Genomic DNA, 20,131 nt, shown 5'->3' with positions numbered 1-20,131 from the left:
CTAAATAAGCCCCATCGCCGACATGTGGCAATGTACGTCAACGTGGGATGCCATCCTTCCGTACGTGACCTTCGCATACAACACGGCCGTGCTAGAAACGACGCACATGGCGCCGTTCAACCTGGTCTACGGAAGGAACCCACACTCTTAGCACGGTAACGTTTATGGTAACCTATAATTGCAAGTAACGTATAACATAAAGGTTACTCGGTGACTAAAAAAACTTGATCTTTGTGTTTTCGTGAATTTCCGTCGCGGCTAGAGGTCACATGTGGCGAAGCGTATATTTTAAAGGTTACTGCAACGCCAAATGTCTTGTAACCTTTAGATTGTAACTTCTAAAGGAGTTGCCATTCGTGGCTTAGGGGACCTACTGTATGGATTGGAAGTTTACTTATTATTGTGTCGTATTGCTATCCTGATGTGGTGTTTTTAGCCGGGACTAACCTATACGATATGACTAACCTATACGATATGTTGTGCGCCCGAGGGAATGAGGCTGGTTGGACTAGATTAATTTTTATTAGGGTTCTTCGGTTTCGCAATGTAAAAAAAAATTAAATCTTGCAAGAGCGTATGCTCAAGAGAGACAGCAGCAATTCATTCGTCACTGATCTCTTCAGCATACGTGCCATTATAATCTAAAAGGAAGCCACAGAAACAGTGAACATACACCGGAGAATATTGTGGCAAACGATGTTGTGGCATGAATTATCACTACACGTTTCAATGTGATGGAAAGCCCCCCGCTACCGATACAGGCATTTTAAGCTGTGGTATAAAACATAGACTTGTGTGCCTGCACAAAACCTAAAAGCAGATGCATTATGGTGATTGAATATATATTTGTACCCAATATTCTTTTTTCCCTTGTGCATCAATGCATATTATATTCGCGTTTGTTTTATATTCTCCTGAGACGCGACACCCACTAACAGCGGGCGCACACTGAAGCCGCACGTGGGCGCACGCTAGAGTAGTCTAAAAGCTCGACGACCGACAGAATCAAAGCTTCGAGCAGGCCGAATAACTAATCTGCAGGGCGAGAAAGATGCTTCGTAATCAGACTTACTTGTACACTGCAACTGAATGTTTTGCCACTGCACTTTCTTTTTCTTCTTTTCTTTCTTTTTTGTATTTTGATGTATAAGAGGGAGTGGTTCCTAAATTACAGCAAATGTTGGGTTCATTAGAGAACGCCAGACACGCACCAATTTTGCCCGCTCACTAACACGCGAGAAAGACGCCCCTACATTCACATGACAGCAGGCGACAGCCGCTCCAGTGAGGTCTCGTAGAGAGATGAACGTGCGCTCACGGTGGGAGGCCACAATGGCGGCCGGCCAAATGAGCAGGAAGAAAACATACAAATACAAACGAAAAAGCAACATCCTGAAACATTAGAATAATAGCATCTTGATATATATGGTCCTGTGATACTTTGACGGAACTGTAGTTTGATTATTATCTCTGGTTACGCTAGATGCGGGGCGTAATCAAACGCGCTTCAGCTTCAGCCACACATGAGCGCCGTCATATCTCCTCTGCATTGTGCAGCTCTCGCGATGCATGCCGGGAAGAGTATGGCCGGTGGTGTCGTTTCAAAACGGTCGTGTCGCGCTTTGTTTCATCGCTTTACCCACGTTTTTACGCTCTCCGATTTGGTGGCGTGCGCTTACCAAGCGTATTGTGTGTCTGAGTCACTCGTGACGAGTGGTACAGTTACCAAAAGGACTCCTAAAGGCTCGCGCGCCGCTGAAAAGAAGCCGTGACGCTGGACGTGGAGCACGGACATGTTTGGCGTGCTGCGTGGCCGCTGCGACGAGACGCATTGCCGATGGCCAATGGTAAAGGTTCTTCGCTTACCTGAGAGTGGTGAGCATCGTTTGTGTTGTGACTGCTGTAATGAATGCCGAAGACAGCAATAAATGTGACCTAGGTAAGCAATGCTTCCTGTTCAACTATCTATTTGCTTGTGTGTGTCTGTCGTATATTTCACCGTCAATTCTTGCTCATGCTCGCCCTGTTCAGTTTTATTTAAGTGAACTACTTGCTTGCTTCATAAACACTGTTGTTTTAATATTTTTTATCACTATCAGTCACCGTGTTGGTTATTCTTAAATCTCAAGTTTATGTTGCACTTTTGTGCGGACGCACAACATTGACCTCATGCACGGAACTGGTGTTTTGTGCTGATATTCAGTTTGTAATCACTTGATATTGCATTTTGACTGTTAAACTGTCACATTATTGCGGTGTTGCTTTTTGTACTTGTACTGGAGGGGAGTACGAACTGACTTGAGAATTCATTTTCGTTCAGTTTTGTAATCTTTACTTTTTATTCTTACCGACATTTCCTAGACATGCAGAAGAGTATATTCACCTTAGGCGTGTTTAATTATTTGTTCTGTGGTAGTTTTTCATCTGTTTGTGGTTTATTTATGTCTCTTTCATTACATGTTAATAGCTGTTGTTTGCAGGGCGACGCTAACACATAACTATGAGATTGTAAGATTATTTTTCTGTCGTTGTAGGCTCCACTACACAGCAAGGAGATCTGAAAATTAGCAACTGACATACTAACAGCAAAGAGACATGATTGTGCTCGAAACAGGGATGAGATCGGCCTCCTCGTGGAAGTCTAAAACTTATATGTATTTGTATTTGAACATATTGTACACGAACCTTCAACATTTCTCCTTTTCTTTTTTTCCCTATTCCTCGTGATGCTGTAGAAATTTGTGATGCCAGGCAGCGCTCTACTCAGAGGTTTTTTCATTACTGCTTCATGGCCGTGGAGAAGAAAACAGACCAAGGAAAAATGTAATTTTGCTTGTGAAGGGATAACTTTGAGTTACCTTGTTTTGTATATGCAAATAAAGTAAACATGACATTTTCACTAAATGTTTTGTGTCAGCTTTCCTTCTCACAGCTGCTACTCACATCATTTTCAGAATGTGGGTGCTGCCGTGTCATACCGATATATTTTTTTTCGATACAATAAATGTTGCATGCAGAAATGCGTATTCATTCTGAATTGTGCCGCCTTTTCAGATGTGCTTTCCACTCGTGCAAAATATAATTATTAGAAATCTCATTATCATGTGATGACGACATGATACTTTTTGCAAAAAACTTTTAACATGGTCCGCAGCAAAGAAAAATGTGGGGGACGAACCTTTATACAATGCATTCGCCAGTATACAAAAGCAGCATACTGTGTATTTCATAAATTATTTTGTGTCTTGCACATTTAATCCAAAATTACCAATTATGTGCCAGCTTATTTCAAAACGTACAACTGTCTTGATGCATTGTGCATTCTATACTAATTCCTGCAAGCTGCCTTGTGTAAATGACCTGCGCTATAAAATAGCAAGGTGGCAAAGGTTTATACGTTGTTAGCCAGTCTGTCCATGAATATTAAAAAAAAGATAATTTGAGACGAAATGTTGATTTCTGCTGAACAAGTTTTATAATCGCAACAGAATTTCAATAATAATCATTAGTACGAATGGCGCCAATGTTTGACTGATTAGCATGTAAATAGACAATCGTGGTTAACGGCAGAGCTGGTCAATCAGCACGCCATATCCGGTTGCTGGAAGCATTCTGCCACAGAATAGTCTGAAAAACACATACTGTGAGCATGCCATAAAATGCATTGCTGTTCCAGTTGAGATATTTACAGAATTTTGCAGTAAACATGCCATAAAATGCATTGCTGTTCCAACTGAGATATTTACAGAATTTTGCTGCAGGTTGTGCAGGAAGAATAACTGAAACAGCAACGCACCTCATTGCAGATTCAATATATCGAAATTGGTGCCAGGCACAATTATGGCAAATTGGTACGCTTTCAGTACTAGCTGCCTTCAATATGCAATTACATGTCCCCAAAGAAATGAAAAAGCTAATTAGTAAAATTTTCTTCCCAAATGGTGAGTATCGCGCAAATGCTGTCTGTCGCCATTATGAAGTTTTCACAGCAATAAAATGTCATTTTGTCTTAAAACCTGAATATTTTTTGGTTTTAGACAATGAGTCATGTGTAAGAAATTAGGGCATAACCCCTGCGGCCATATTTAGGAACCTTTTTTTCTGTAATCTTTCGTATAGGCATCCAGTCTTGAACGTTTTCACCCGCACGTCCTTCGGCGCACGCAGATGAATTTTGTGCATTGCTCCTTCAGCCATCCATTGAACTTCACTGCAGGGCACTAGCGTAACTCACTGAGCAGCTACAGAAAAAGTGTATTTCGGAAGATCAGCCGAATTTCAACAACTTTTTGTTAGCTACGTCGAAAGGATACCTTTTTCCGATGACATAAGCTTTTACCGCGGCGCTTAGTCGTAAATTGCCTGCTGAGTTATAGCAGTGATTTAACCTTGACCAAAGCGCAAATATAACGCAGCAAAGAAGTTATGACTAAGTGCCTTAAATGCCTATATTTTCAGAAGAGTGCATCCTCCTGACGTTGGTAACCGAAAGTTGTAGAAATTCGGCCGATCATTTGAAGGAGAATTTTTATGAAGTTCTGTTCAGTGAGTTACGTTAGTGCATTGCGTTGAAGTTTGGTGGTTGGCCGAAGAATCAATGTCCTAAATTCATGTACATGCGCAGAAGGACGCACGTGCGAAGCCTTGCAAGACTATACCTATACGAAAGGTTACATACAAAAAGGCTACGCGTACCTATACTAAAGGTTACTATATAGTAACTTTTAGTATAGGTACACGTAGCCTTTTATTTTATAGGTTACACATTGGTGAGAGTGTACCCTTCAATAAAGGTTACTTAAATAAAGGTTACTATGTAACTTTTTTTTATAGGTGCACAAATTTGTGAGAATATACCCCTTTAGTAAACGTTACCGTGCTAAGAGTGCAGCAACGACGCTTGACGCCATGCTACCGGACGTCACCGACGAAGAAATCTTGACGTTTCCACCTATTTGCAGCGTGCTAGTCGACTGCTCGTCCGCCTGCGCATCAAGAACCAGCAGAGGGCCGACAGCCGACACTACAATCTTCGACGACGCTGCGTCGAGTACCAGACCGGCGACCGTGTTTGGGTCTGGACTCCGGTACGCCGACGAGGACTTAGCGAGAAACTCTTACGTCGCTATTTCGGACCCTATAAGATTATCCGCCGTATTGGCGCTCTGGACTATGAGGTCGTGCAAGACGGCATTTCGCAATCACAGCGGCGGCGCGTACGTCCTGAAGTCATCCACGTGGTGCGTCTTAAGCCTTCCAACGCCCGCTGACGAACTTAGGTTCTTTGTTGCTTTGTTATTGTTTTTTTTCTGTACGCGTGGTTTTGTTTTCGCTTTCGTGTTTGTAGCATCATAGGGAACGAAATTCAACAAGAGGGGACACTCGGCAAAAACTGGCAACAGGAAACAAGTCACCATACATCACGCTATACTTTTGACACCAAACGTTAGCTGCCGCGAGCATCGAAAAAAAAGAAAGTGAACTTAAGCTAACAGGCATTGATTTATTTTTTAAAATTCCTTGCCGCAAAAAGTAAAACGTTTTGCGTATAACTGCACTTTAGCTTTGCGACTTATTTTCCTTGCCTTACCTAGCCACAGGTCAATGACGCGCCAGATACATGCGTCATCCGCCAGACACTCCCCCGTAGCCAGCGAGTGCGACCGCGCGCGCGTTTGAGCGCTCGCCCGCAGCGACCCGTCTGTCCCCCTTTTTTTAAAAGTATCCTATTTTCTTGGGCTCCCGGCGTATTCTTGCGTTCCTTCACTGGGACAACACACCACTGCACCATTGGACTACGGCAAGGTGAGAAACCTTGTTTCACAGTCTACGACGCAATTAGGCTTACGGCACGGGACCGAGACTTCGGCCATCCTGGCGCAGTTAATTTGAGTTAATGAATCGTGCTGAGACATGTTTCCGACGCTTCCTAGGGAATTATGGTAATTTATTTCGGTTTTTGAGCCGCACTGGCCGCACAGGGCGCCGTGACGCAGTTAGCGATAAGCAGCTCGGCCGTGGTACGTAGTCTTGTGCATCTTGCTATGAGAAGTTTGTGCCGCTTTCTCTGACGCCAAACATTACTGAAAAGTAATTTCGTTCCTTTCTGGGGTACTTTTGAGGCACGCTGGCCACACAGCGCGCTGTGACGCAGTTAGCGATAAGCAGCTCGGCCGTGGTGATAAAGTTAGTTTGGCGTGCAATGAATCTTAGAGGGACAAGTCTGTGACGTTTTTTGTGACTCCGCAGCAACATATACCTTCTTTCGGTACTCACGCCTGTTGAAAGCGCGATGGGCGATTGCCAAGAGTGATAACATGGGGTGTGCTGCTGGCGCCGGCAGAACGCGCGAAAGATAACGCCGACGAACATATCAGAAACTTGTAATTCGAAAATTCCGTCTTCTAAAGTACTGAAAAAAGGCATTGCACCCACGCATTTGTCTTGAGTGCCTGTTGCGTCCGTCTCTATGTATGTAACGTACCGTCGCGTCGCCCGAGGCGAAGTTTTGGAAACGCGAAGTCGCCCGTGTATTTGTGCTGCCAAAGTGCAGGAAGTAATGCCCGGAAATGGGGGAACGCTTGGAAATCACATGTTTTCATATTTTATGGTATTGTTTGAGATGAGTCGAGTATTATCTACGCCATTTTGTAAAAGCGAATTGCTTGTGTTTGTAATGCCGCCCATTCACCGCTTTCGCACGTTTCGCCTCTACAGGCAACATTCCTATGTCTAAATACCAAAATGACACATGCTTGTGGCATGCTGTTACGTGCTTGTAAATGTAACATGCTTTTAATTTACTTTTTTTCAGCTGGTGCCGTCCGGTGGAGCTTCATACAGGAACTACTTACCTGCTGGGGTTACAACGTTGGATAAACGCACAAAAAGCGCGGAACGAGCTTTTATATAGAGCAAAATAAATACTTCATTGCACAAAAGGTCTTGCGTCTACTTTGTGAAATTGCACGTGGCACAAATTCGATGGGACTTTACGAGATCGTTCGCAATCGTTTTTACTAAATAATACACCGATTCTGCACGAAGAGAAAAAAACAAGGAGGGGGGGGGGGGGGGGGGCGCAGTCGGCGTGCTAGCTTGCGTTCCAAATACGCGCGCCCAAAACCGAAATCAGAAGTGATTGACGCCGACCGCTTGGCACGCTGCAGTCAATTCGGGCGCTGGGCCCTATGGGAGTGTCCCCTCTTGTTGAATTTCTTTCTCTATGACGCACCTGCATTGGAAGCTTCACGAACGTTATCGATGCTTCTATCCGTCGTCTGCGGTCACCGACGCTCCTGTATTCTGATTGTATCAGCGACGCGAATTGTCTAGAGCTTTCTGGAAGACACGCGGGCACCAGGGATTAATCTGCAACCTTCGATGACTCATGCATAAAAGCCGACGCGTTTCGCCGCTGATGAGATTTCGACGATCGCCGACTGTGTTCGCTGCTATCATTGTGCTTCGAGTGTAGCTTGCTTTTGTGGGCACAGGTTCGCCCAATAAATAATCAGTTTCGTCATACACAGTTTTACGGCTGCTTTCTTCAGCGTCACTATAACGTGACAATATATATTTTTGCAGGTCATAACCCTTTTATTCACTCTTTATTCCCTCTTGATTAGCCCTATCACTGCTTGGTTCCCTTTCATTGACTCTATCATCTCGGTTTTACGTCCATCACACTTGGTTGGCTCTATTACTCGAAATTTCCAATTTTTATTACTCTTGATTAACCCTATCACCACTTGATTCACCTTTAATCACTATTAATTCACTTTCATTTACTCTGCAATATCTTAGCTTACTCTATCTCATCATTAACTTTCGTATGACTCGTATCACTCAACTAAATCTCTTTATTTGACCATCAATTCACAATCACCTCATTCCCCGCTCTGTATACACATTTTTATCATTATCATTGCCATCATTACCCATTGCTATGATTATTTTTCGGTTGTTGGCCACTTTCGGATTCCTTGACCCATTTTCCGCTTTGCATGCGCATTATGATAATTCATTTAATGACTGTCACGATAATTTAGTTTTATTTATATTCCGCATGTAATTAAATATCGACTGATGCATAATGGTATGGTGTTTGTAATAATCTGCGTTATCGATTTTTGTACATATTTTTACCGATTTGTTGTCCGACTTTTGGCTCCCCTTTTACAAGGTCACCTCCTAGCGAGAGATATAAGGCTTTCGCCTTCAAATACATTTAAGTAAAGTAGAAGTCAGAACTGGATTAGTTGGTTTGTGTCCTTCCTGATAGATTGGGCTGGTAGGGAACAATCACTGAATATATTACCGAGAAAACTTCAAGCCAGAATCATTTTTTTAAATGACGCTTCGGAGCTGGACCGGATCGTTTTTAGGGGCGAGATGGTGGTAAGCGTATACCAGTGCTACCATGCCTTTGTGGTGGTTACAGATGCGTGTGGAGGCGTGGCGCAATCCTTGGAAATAGATGGCGGGAAAGCTCCCGACGAGTGAGATTGACATTTCCCGTTGTTTTGTTAATATGCCTCTGCTCGAAAGGAAGCCGCCTCCGGGGACTCTTTTTTTTCTCCAAGACGGCGGCGCCACCGAGTCGAAGAGTGCGCGGTGTTCTGCCACCACACTGCGTTCCATGTGGTGGTGTCAAAGGGGACTCGTGTGTTTCGGTATACCTTAGAGAACATTCTTAAATTCGGTGCAGCGGCATCGGTGAAAGTAATTTTGAACACAAACCCCTGCGCTTCTTGGCCCACAGCCGTTTCTTTTTTTTGAATGAAGGAGGAGGCTTTTGACTTTCGAGAAAGGCTTGTGAATGACCTTTTGCCGACATTCCTTTATCGATTGACCGTAATAGGACCTCTAGAGAATCTGCAAATTCATGATAGGTTTGTGATTTCAAGAACAATATCATTAATAATGAAATGCACACTTAGTCATACCAATGACGAATGCTAGTTGAGAGCTTGAAACCACTTTCGTTTAGGTTGTTGACATCTTTTCCTGCTTTTGTGCGTCTGTTTTGCTAATCCTTCGATCGATCTTTGAGTACCCCACTGCACCATGGATCACGACAATAATCATGTCTTCACAAGCATGAAGAGACGTAGACGCAGAAATAATACGACGCCCGTTTCGCGTTGTAAGAGTGCACCAGTTAGGAGTGCTCTTGCTTTCTATGTCATAGTCCGTACTTAGTCTAGCGCGGGGAAAAGGAGCTAGTGCCATCATTAAACATTGCTTAAGCCACTGCATCGATTTGGCATGTGGCCTCACATGACAGCACTCTCTGACGTCTGTTAGGAGCGTCCTGCGAGTGGCGCAAAGAGCATGAACGAACAATGTAAAAGTGGTTTTGCGTTGGTAGTGGGAGTACTTGTACGGAAACATTATACCCACGTAGCCAAGAGACGGTGCATTTCTTTCTGTGCACATATCTTCGTAGCTATACAAGCGTCGTAATAACCAGGAATGATTATGTCTGATTGTGTTATTCACGAAAGGATGTGCTGGATAGAACCTTTTATTCATACTGTGATGCGCGCAGCGCAACTAACGAGGTACAGAAGCTAACAGTACGGTTAATATTCTCGCAGCATGCATACTTTATTGCAGGCGTAATATAGGCGGCACATTCCGAGAGCGGTTTGCCTCTGACAGCGACCTCACCGAGCACAAAGCAATCAATATTGTGTGGGACGGGAGCTTTGCCTCCGAGCTTAATGCACGCTGAAAGGACGGAAACGTCCAGGAGCTGCTTGACGTCGTCCAGCAAGGACGTCACAGCATAAGTACTTCATGAACGAAGTGACAGAAGGCGCTTTTTTTGCGCTTGTATCGTTATGCAAACCAGAGAGAGTTCCGATGTAAATCGTATGTATGGCCGCCTTACATCCACAGAATCAACGTGGGCTATTAGACCAACTTTTGCGCAGATAATGCCAGGCTCGTCAAGCAGACTAGACGTAAATGGTCTCGCAGTTTGACGGTACATGCAGACATTTGGAAAGAAAATGTGTGTAGGTGTGGGTGAAGAATCACATGTGTAGGTGTAATTTGCAGCAATAAAGTTTTTTTTGCAAACTTCTTCCGCATACGCAAGAAATATTTATATATTACAGTATTGCTGCGCTTTCATTAGCCTGTGACTTCATGCTCAGGGATGGCAGTGACAATTATGCGAACATGAAGCTTCAAAAGATGTGTCGTTTTCCCAAGCCTTTGGTTACATCAATACGCTACGAGCGACAGAATGCGGGCACTAGCCTGATATTGCTTTTTGTTATTGTTTTGAATAAATAGACATTTGTTTAACTAATTGCACGCCATTCGAGTGTTATTATACGCTTCAAAATGTCAAAAAAGAATAGAATTTAGATTAAAAAATTATAACAACGTTATTATTTTAAAATGTGAATGAGCTCTGTTTAGGGCAATATATATTTCTTGATTTGAACAGTCATTATCAATGAGAGTTACCACACGAATTACGGCGTCTGCTGCACATAAACGCTTTCAATAAAAGTGAAGTATGCTGGCGGAATTGTCTCACACAGAATTTAACATTATTGAGTCAACCTCGTCCGGTCGATATCGGTCGCATTCGATAGGGTTCATCAATATTGTTATTTGTTAAGGTAGCCGCGAGCTAACGTGCTGTTATGCTCACATTAAACAAATTTTCTACCATATAAATTAGCGATGGATATTTCAATTCTACTTTATTACTGAGCGTGGTATTTTCTCGTTCAGTGCTTCACAATATCTATGCAAACATGTGGCCCACAAGGAATCACAGATTGGTATAACCGGCTCTCAAAAGGCACGTACTACGTAGAAGCCATTCAGACGACTCTCGAGTGTTTCGTGAAGACTGCAGAAAATGCTCGAAGCTGATGAGTATATTTCGTATAAATATATTAATACATATTTAAGAAGCGCGGTGAAAGATTGGCAGATGGTCCGTCTATGCGAGACAACTGTTTTCCAATAATCAGCCCCTTATATATCACGCCCCCTTCTTTGTGTGACGTCATTAGTGATGTCATTAGTTCCGCTTTGTACTTTACTTACGCATTACTTGCGCTGCTTTGTACAGGAATTTTTGCAAAGTCGTGCTCACGTGGCGGGTCTGTAAAATCTGTGATTCTGTGCTTTGGTGAGCGCTAACAAGTAATTTCTAATTACTTCTAATTATTCCAGACTCTTCCATAACTCAACTTGTACCATTACTTTTGCTTTGATATATCATCTATAATGAAACCCATGAAGTTTGTACTGCACTATTTTTTTTTATTTATTTTGAATTTCCTTCCCGGTAATCCACGATTTCTAAATAATTCTAATTATTCCAGACACTTCAGTAATTCAACTTGTAACTAAACTTATGCTCTGATATCATATCTATGAGGAAACCCCTGAATTTTTCACTGTACTATTGTTTTTCTATTTTTTCTGATTTATTTTGAATTGCGTCCCCGGCCGCCTGAGGAGATCAACCGTAAGTGATGCAGAAGAAATGAGAGTGTCACTCGATGCTCGTGTCACTAAAAAAATCAATAGAACCTCACGCTAGTGAAGAACTTAAACAGCTAAAAAGCTTTAGGAAGAAAATGACGTCTATGTTGGAGCTAATTGCATAAGTACCATTAATTTTATCTACTCCGCGACTATTTCTCGCGTCTTGTGGGCATCCAAACCTACCTGCCAGACAAGAATGATTCGCGCGAGACCTGCTTAGTGGAAGCAAACTCGCTCCATTTTCCAAACATGCCTAGTACGGGGGCTTCGCCTCAACATGTCAATATTTGCGGCAGTGCACCATTTACAAAGCTAGAGCGCACGGTAGTTAATTTTCGACTATATTGGCGCTAATTGTATCATCATCGTCCTCAGCCTATATTTATGCCCACCGCAGGACGAAGGCCTCTCCCTGTGATCTCGAATTACCCGTCTTGCGCTAGCTGATTCCAACTTGCCCCGGCAAATTTTCTAACTTCATCAGCCCACCTAGTTTTCTGCCGTCGTCGACTGCGTTTCCCTTCTCTTGGTATCGATAATTCTGTAGCTCTAATGGTCCACCAGTTATCCATCCTACGCATTACATCGCCTGCCCAGCTCAATTTTTTCCTCCAAAGGTCAACTATAATATCGGCTATTCCTCGTTTGCTCTCTGATCCACACAGCTCTCTTCCTGTCTCTTAACGTTGGGCCTAAGATGTTACGTTCCATCGCTCTTTGTGCGGTCTCTAGCTTCTTTGTAAACCTCCAAGTTTCTGCCCCATATGTTAGCACCGGTAGAGTGCAATGATTATACACTTTTATTTTCACCGACAGTGGTAAGCTCCCAGTCAGGATTTTGCAATGCCTGCCTTATGCACTCCAACCCAATTTCATTCTTCTGTAATTTTTTTCTCATGATCAGAGTCCCCTGTGAGTAATTGACCTAGATAAATGTACTCCTTAATATACAGACTCTAGACTCTGACTGGCGGTCCTGAATTCTTGTTCCCTTGTGAGGCTATTGAATATTACCTTTGTTTTCAGCATATTAATCTTCAACCCCACACTTACACTTTCTCGGTTAAGGTCCTCAATCATTTGCTGTAATTCGTCGACATTGTTGCTGAATAGGACGATGTCATCTGCAAACCGAAGGTTGCTGAGATATTCGCCGTCGATCCTCACTCCTAAGTCTTGCCAGTCTAAGGGCTTGAATACTTCTAAGCATGCAGTGAATAGCATTGGAGAGATTGTGTCTCCTTGCCTGACCTCTTTCTTGATACTTTCTACTTTTCTTGTGGAGACCCAAGGTTGCTGTGCAATCCTTGTAGATATTTGCCAAGATATTCACGTATGCCTCCTGTACTCTTTGATTACGCAATGCCTCTATGACTCCTACTATCTTTACTGAATAAAATGCCTTTTCATAATCTATGAAAGGCATATAGGGAAGTAGCTTGTACTCCGCAGATGTCTCTATTACCTGATCTATGACATGGATATGATCCATCGTAGAATATCTCTTCCTGAAGCCAGCCTGTTCTCTTGACCGGATGAAGTCAAGTGTTGCCCAGATTCTATTGGAAATTATCTTGGGGAATATTTTATACAGTAATGAAAACAAGCTAGATGGGTCTATAATTCTTCCATTCGTTAACTTCCTCCATTGTTATGGATGAGTATAATGTTGGCGTTCTTCCAGCTTTCTGGTACACTTGAGGTCGTGAGGCATTGCGTATAAAGGGCCGTAAGCTTTTCAAAGCATGATATCGCCTTCCATCTTTAATTAAATCGACTGTTATTCTATCTTCGCTAGCGGCTTTTCTCCTGGTCAGATATGTCTTTAAGGCCCTTCTAACTTCATCATTAGTTATAGAAGGAGCCTCCGTAACCTGTTCATCACTACTTCGAATGAAAGTAGCTTGGCTGCTCTGGGAACTGTACAGGTCAGTATAGAACTCTTCCGCTGCTTTTACTATGTCATCGAAATTGCGGATGAATATGATCAGCAATTTCTATGACATAGATTCCCTGCTTATCTTTCAGTGCATACATTTTGCCTTGTCCTATGCCGTTTTTTTCTCACTAATTTCATGCTGCGTCCATATTTTACTGCTTCCTCATTATTTTCACGCTAATTGCATAAGCACGCTTCATTGGATCTTCTCTGCGACTATGTCACACACACCGTGAACGAGGCGTCCGGCTGCCGTGCGGCTGCTTGCGCGGTGCGCGGTGCGCCGGCGGCGGCAAAACGCGCGTCGCGAAAGCAGCCGCACGGCATCTTATTCTTGCTGCGGGATGGATCGGTCCTGGACCGATTTTCTGCGGTTGGCCGCGTACCGCGGATGAAGGCGACCAATGAGAGCGCCCGCTTCCGTGACGTGCTCCCGGGAAGCTGGTATCATGCGGACCCGCCCGACCATTCGTTTCGTACTCGCGTTACCGGTGTCAGCCAGAAACTCGTTTCGCACCTTCGTCTGCGCGCGTCAGCTCCCGGACGGAGCTGACGGACAGTTCGAGAAGAGGTCAGGAGTCTAAGCTGTCAAGTGACTGCCGCAGCGGCGCACCACCGGCTGGTGTGGCCGCCCTGCCGCAGCTGCGTTATACCGCCGGCGGCGCGCCGCGCGCATTTTGCCGCTAGTGTGTATGCGCTTTAAGAGTTCAACACGTACAGAATAAATAGGCAAAGAAAGTGTCGACTCGTATTCACCCGTGCTGGTCTTGAGCCGGACGATCTCGCCGTAGCTCGAGACAAGTCTCGAAGAAGGAACTTCTTCCGGAAATGCAGACGCGCGAGGAATTCGTCGACTAGCTTGCCAAGGCATCACCTTCTTCTGCAGCGGGTCAGTCTAGACGTCACATCTCTACACCGGCGCTGTCTGATCCCCTACTGATTCCCGCACGGCGCTTTTATTGCCTTCGCCGGCGTTTCTCGAACTTTCTGACGGAGCCGTGCTCCCGTAGACAGGAATCTTCTACACATTTCTCGCGTTTTCGACCACGGCCGCGGAAACGTCTTCGAGGAGGTGGTGAATCATCCGTTGGCGCACGCTCGGGCTGTCGCTCTCCCTCTCTTGCTCTGTTCGCCATGTGTCGGGTTCTGAGAGCGTAGTTTCGGCGCTCTCTCTCCCTCCTCTCTCGATATCGGAGCCTTCGCTTATTTTGTCAAAGCTTCTAGTCTCCGTTGACCGCGTCGGCTGTCTGTGGCGTATGCGCTCTCTCCCTCTGTCGAAGCTGCCGTGCGGCTGACTCGCTCCTTTTCTGGCGCGGCGCGCGCGTTGATTACGCGCACTTTTGTGACAGACTATTTCTCGCTTCTCGTGGACATCGGCCAAGCCACCTGCCAGATAACATTGATTCGCGCGAGACCTGATTAGTAAAAGCGAACTCGCTCCATTTCCCAAACGTGCCTAGTAGGGTGGCTTCGCCTCAACGTATCAATATCTACGTTTTGGACCTATAGCTCGGATACGAATGAACTTGACGCTTTACTGCTGGCGCGCTGATCAGCAGCACAAAATAACTATCGGAATTCTACGCCATGTTTTAAATTGGCACGGATCCCCGCCCAGCAATACGCTTAACAAACAGGTGCAACTTGAGTGAAAGAGGGGCGAGTCAATGAAACGACAAGTCATGGCAGCTGAAATTTCACCCGCTTCGCTTTACTCGACAACTCCTGACTCTTCAAGCCTCTACATTTTATCCATGTGCACTCGCATACGAGAGTATGTTAAATTTACATGTGCAACCTTCTTCCTACATACTCTCAGTCACATGGCTTACGCATTGCTTACAAATGTCCCTTCATAATACAGATTGTGCTCGTCACTATTTGCAGCGACTTGCTCCAGCGTAATTGTTTCTGCTATAGTTATTGACGGCTGTTTTCCCGATTATTCTAGAAAAGGCCCAATGTCGCCAGATATATTTTTGCTCGTTTATAGTTTTTCATTGCCTGCTTGAGAGGTATTTGACAGGCGCCTGCTGCTCCCATTCGATATATGAATTGACTCGTTTTGTGTAAATGGTGCTTTTTACACGTTGCAAGGAATACGGTTAGTGATATGTGTATATATATATGAAAGAAGTTCTGGATGCACAGTATTTCAACAATTGCACCACCTTGCCCGCCTTGAGGTCACCGCTTAGTGTCTGCACCACCGCTCCTTGAAGCACAAAACACAGAATATGAAATAGGCTGGAGCGGTTTTATGTCACACACATTAGCGTTACATTTATAGGAAATATGCGTAAGACTAAATTCGCTTACACTCAAACGCGTTAAGTCTCATGCCTTTTTGATTTAAATGTAACGCTGACGATTGTGTAATGGAACAGTTTTTTTGTTGTTGTAGAAATGAAAATAAAACGAATAGACCTACTCAACTGATAATAGTGAAGGCTACGCCTTTTCGCATAGCAGTAGTGTCATTATATATATATATATATATATATATGTGTATGTGTGTGTGTGTGTGTGTGCGTGTGTGTGTGTGTGTGTGTGTGTGTGTGTGTGTGTGTGTGTGTGTGTGTCTGTGTAGTAAGAAAGGAAACATGTCGTAGTGCCAAAAATCCAGAGGACACAGTTCTATACACGCATAAACATAAACATATAAATAGTGAAGGCAAGTCGCACCCCACTGAGTTCATGCACATACGTGTATGCCGTGTAGTTCATGGTCCTGCCTGCGTCCTGTTCTGTGTTTTCTGTACAAAAGAGTAGCAGCACGAAAACAAAGAATGCACAACCAACTAGTCCTATTTGCAGCGCTTTCAGTCACTGGGTAACTGGCCACACATAAAGACAACAAAAAAGCCCAACTAATACATTGTAACAGTGCATTTCAGCGACTTTCAACTTATGAATATTGCAACTTTTAAATATTTCCACCTAATATTTAAATCAGGTCCACGCCATGAAGAAGCATTCAAGATTTTGCTGAAGCTCTACAAGTCAAGTGAGTCGATCAAAATAAGATTCACAGGCGGATAATTCTACAAATTAAATTTTGAAAAACTAAGAAAGAAACTTACAGAACTGTTTTACCGACTGTTTCAATGAACAAAGCACAACATTGGTATCTAGGAACAGGCATACCTTAACCATTATTCAAAAATATAGAGTTGTCTTCTGAACGACCAACAATTCTTTACAACTTTCTACGGCTGCTTGTTAAAGTGAAGGGAGAGTTTTATTGAAAAAGACGTGTCTTGAGTTAATTAGGTTTCAAAGCTACGCCTACATTGCTTGAATGCTAATCGCATTACCGTCGACAGCAATCGTGAGATAGGTTGTGCACTAATTAAAAAAATTAGATTTCATTCATAGGTCACACAACGAAGGTGTGGAAGGTGCAACAGTTGATTTGGCAAGAACTCAGGCAATACAAATCCCGTTTAAGAGCTATTCAGTGCGAGACGCTCCCGATATGATCCCCCTTCGTTCTAAATGCTGCTCGCACGCGTAAATATAGATGCGACAGTGCTTCCTCGAAGTGCTTTATATAATTACCACTGCAGGCAACATTCATGTATATGTCGTTTTGTTTTAACATCTGGCAAAAGAAATGTAATAACATCATGTCTACGTGCTTGCAAAAACATAAAATGATTTCCTAGGCTTTATTCGGCATCTCTATACAAATGTTAATGGGACCAACTTCGGGATGAAAGTAATCAGGATGAAAGTAAATCGAGGAGCACTAAAAGCCAACGACATCTGCAAGTAGACTATAAACTCGGCATCACGTACCTGGTTACTACTCCACAGTTTGATCACAAGAACGCTTTCTCGTCGCGTGAAAACATAAATGTCATTTTCTTAATTTGGAATACTCAAGTTCGGTTTCTGTAGGATTATTGAAAACCGGAAATACGAGCACATCTGTTCAAGTTTCACTTTGCTGTCTTCAAGGGTAAATATGAATATGATTTATACAAACTGTTTACCACATTTTTCTAAATTATTGTAGTCAATGTGCGAATTAGAAGATGTAGACATATTTCCCCCAGTTCAAAGGATCATACTACTCGGCTTTTCGCGATTGCAAGTTACCATAACGATATAGCCATCAAAAGAACGCGTATTGCTCTCAAGAAGTTCATTACCTTGCACCGGATACGAAATTTCAATGCATCGAGAGGAGCCATGTATAAGAAAGTGTGATTTAAGTAGACACAAAAGACGGCTTCAAGAACAGTAGCGCAGCAGGATAGTCCGAGCTTACACAAAGACTTAGTGAGCGGCGCCCTGCTGATCCTCTTATGCGTCTCCGGCACTAATCCCAGTCTTTCGATTGCACTTGCATTAAGGGTGGAGATTCAGGGCCCAGCAAGTAAACGAAGGATCGCTTTCCGGGCTTCTTAGGCAACGCCGTGCATTATCCTTGTCCCGATCGAACGTCCTCACGGTAGGACCCTCCAGGAGAAACTAATCACGGGCTGCTACGTCGCGCTCAATAAAACATAGGGCTCTTCAGTCGTGTGCACCCACGTCTTTCCTAAGATGGATGACAGCGCACCAGACAAAATTACTACCAAGTGACATATTTTACCTTTAGAAATGCAATCCTTGATGACTATTCGCGTCCTAAATCGTTGGTAAGTATCTGCTGTCTCGGGCGTGTACATTATACACCCTTTCATGTAAATTTATTAATCGAAGTTCGTGCCTGCTTTGCTTCATTTCCTTCTTGTGTATTCTAACTTGAGCTAAGCACTTAATATGTCTTCCGACATTGCCAAGCCATGCTTATCGCAAGAATGGATCAATGAACCTGCTTTCCCCTGGCAAAAAAAGGAAACTCTACACCAGAGAGTGCGTGTACAATGGTTTGTATACGCCATGAAACGGAACAGACGTCTGCCGTATGAAAGAAATTCTGGGTCAGAAAAACGGTGATGATAGAGCTTTAAAGCTTTGCTGTACAACATAGTATGTGATTTGTTCCCAAAAGGGCACAGTGGTTTACCTCCCAATTAAACTTTTTGTTTAGTAATTGAGGATAAGATTGCAGATACAGAGACGTTTTCTGTAGCAAGAGGGATGCAGGGCTCCTCCTTGAATGAACATTCAACGCTGTATAACTTCCTCTCGCTTTACTGTGCGCACTCTGCAATAGCTCTCGCAACCGAGCACGGAGTTATTTTCCACATGACGTCCTGTGAATTTTAAAATTAGTGAAGACACTCACAAACACGACGGGTATAGAAGGGCAAGGGCGGGAAGTAAAAGATCAGCAAGCAGCCTTTTTTTTTTACATTGAGCACACACATTTTATGGGATAAACAGGTACGTATTTAATGATTATTTACACGTAGATGTAGCATATAAGGTGCGAAAATTCAGAGCCTTTCCCCTGTCGAGAAAATGGGGGTAAGCGAAGCTTGCGGCAAGACGACACTGTCGCAGGCGTTCCGCTTCGTTTGCCCTAAACTCAGGGTCGGTGGCTCTTCGCTGACGCTTGGCGTCAACATCGCGCTCCCGCAATTCGGGGTCCGCGGCTCTTAGCTGACGTTTCGCCAGAGCTTCGGAAGTTCTCGCGCTAGAATCGGACGACAAGCTTCGCTTACCCCCATTTTCTGGACAGGTGAATGGCTGGTGATTTTGTCTGTTTGGGTCTAACGTGTGACAAGTGTGGTTCAACCAGACTTCAGCCCACAGGGGTATGTGCAATTGAGCTTGGACCCTTTCTGCACTATCACAAGACCGCCCACTTTTCACCGTTTGTTCAAGTTTATTGTTTGTTATTGCATGTACAAAAAAGCGGGCTTACATATAATATACAGCATCAGGAGCTCTCAGAGTAAGAAACTGCCAGGGAGACATCCTATTATTAGTGGGTTCATAAGAGTATTAGAGCAGCAAGAAGAGGCCGAACAAACAAACAAAACAAAAAAGAAAAAAAAAAGAAAAAGAAAACGCGTGAAAAAATTCAATTCGTAGGGAACAAGTTATAATAGAAAGAAAACACTTAGATATGTATTAAAACAGCGCTATACAATATTATCACAATAAATAATCAAAATCAGGAATATCTAGTAATGCGTGAGTGAGTGAGTGAGTGAGTGAGTGAAATAACTTTATTGAGGTCCAGAGAAGACGCAGGGGACACCCCGCACCACCCGGCTAGTCCCACGTAGGGACCCGGCTCTAGTAATGCGTAACCAAAACTTTTGCTCTTCTACATATTACTGCACAATAAAAATAGAAATTGTTTTACAGAAATATGAAGCCTAACGATACAATAATAGAAGTAATCTAAAGAAAATCTAATAATTATGAAAATGCATTTATGACAAATGAAAAGATGGTTCTGCTAACAGTATTCTTTTCATATTGTGTTTAAAAAACTGTAATGAAAGAGAAGACTTAATATTAACAGGGATGCGATTCCAAAGTGAAATACCACAGAAGCGAAGTGTAAATTTTCCATAGTTGGATCTGATTTTACATAAGAGAAGATTATTGCGTTCTGAAAACCAAGTAATATTTTTGTTCATGAGGATATCAAAAGGATGGCTGTCTAATGATATTTCACGATAAAGTAGACGAAATGCAATGAGTGACAGCTTGTGATAGAAGAGCTGTTGAATGGGTAAAATACGAAGATGTTGA

Source organism: Dermacentor silvarum, chromosome 8, assembly GCF_013339745.2.
Source record: "Dermacentor silvarum isolate Dsil-2018 chromosome 8, BIME_Dsil_1.4, whole genome shotgun sequence".
NCBI classification, from domain to species: domain Eukaryota; kingdom Metazoa; phylum Arthropoda; class Arachnida; order Ixodida; family Ixodidae; genus Dermacentor; species Dermacentor silvarum.
The sequence above is the reverse complement of the archived record's forward strand: the minus strand, read 5'-3'. Positions refer to the sequence as shown.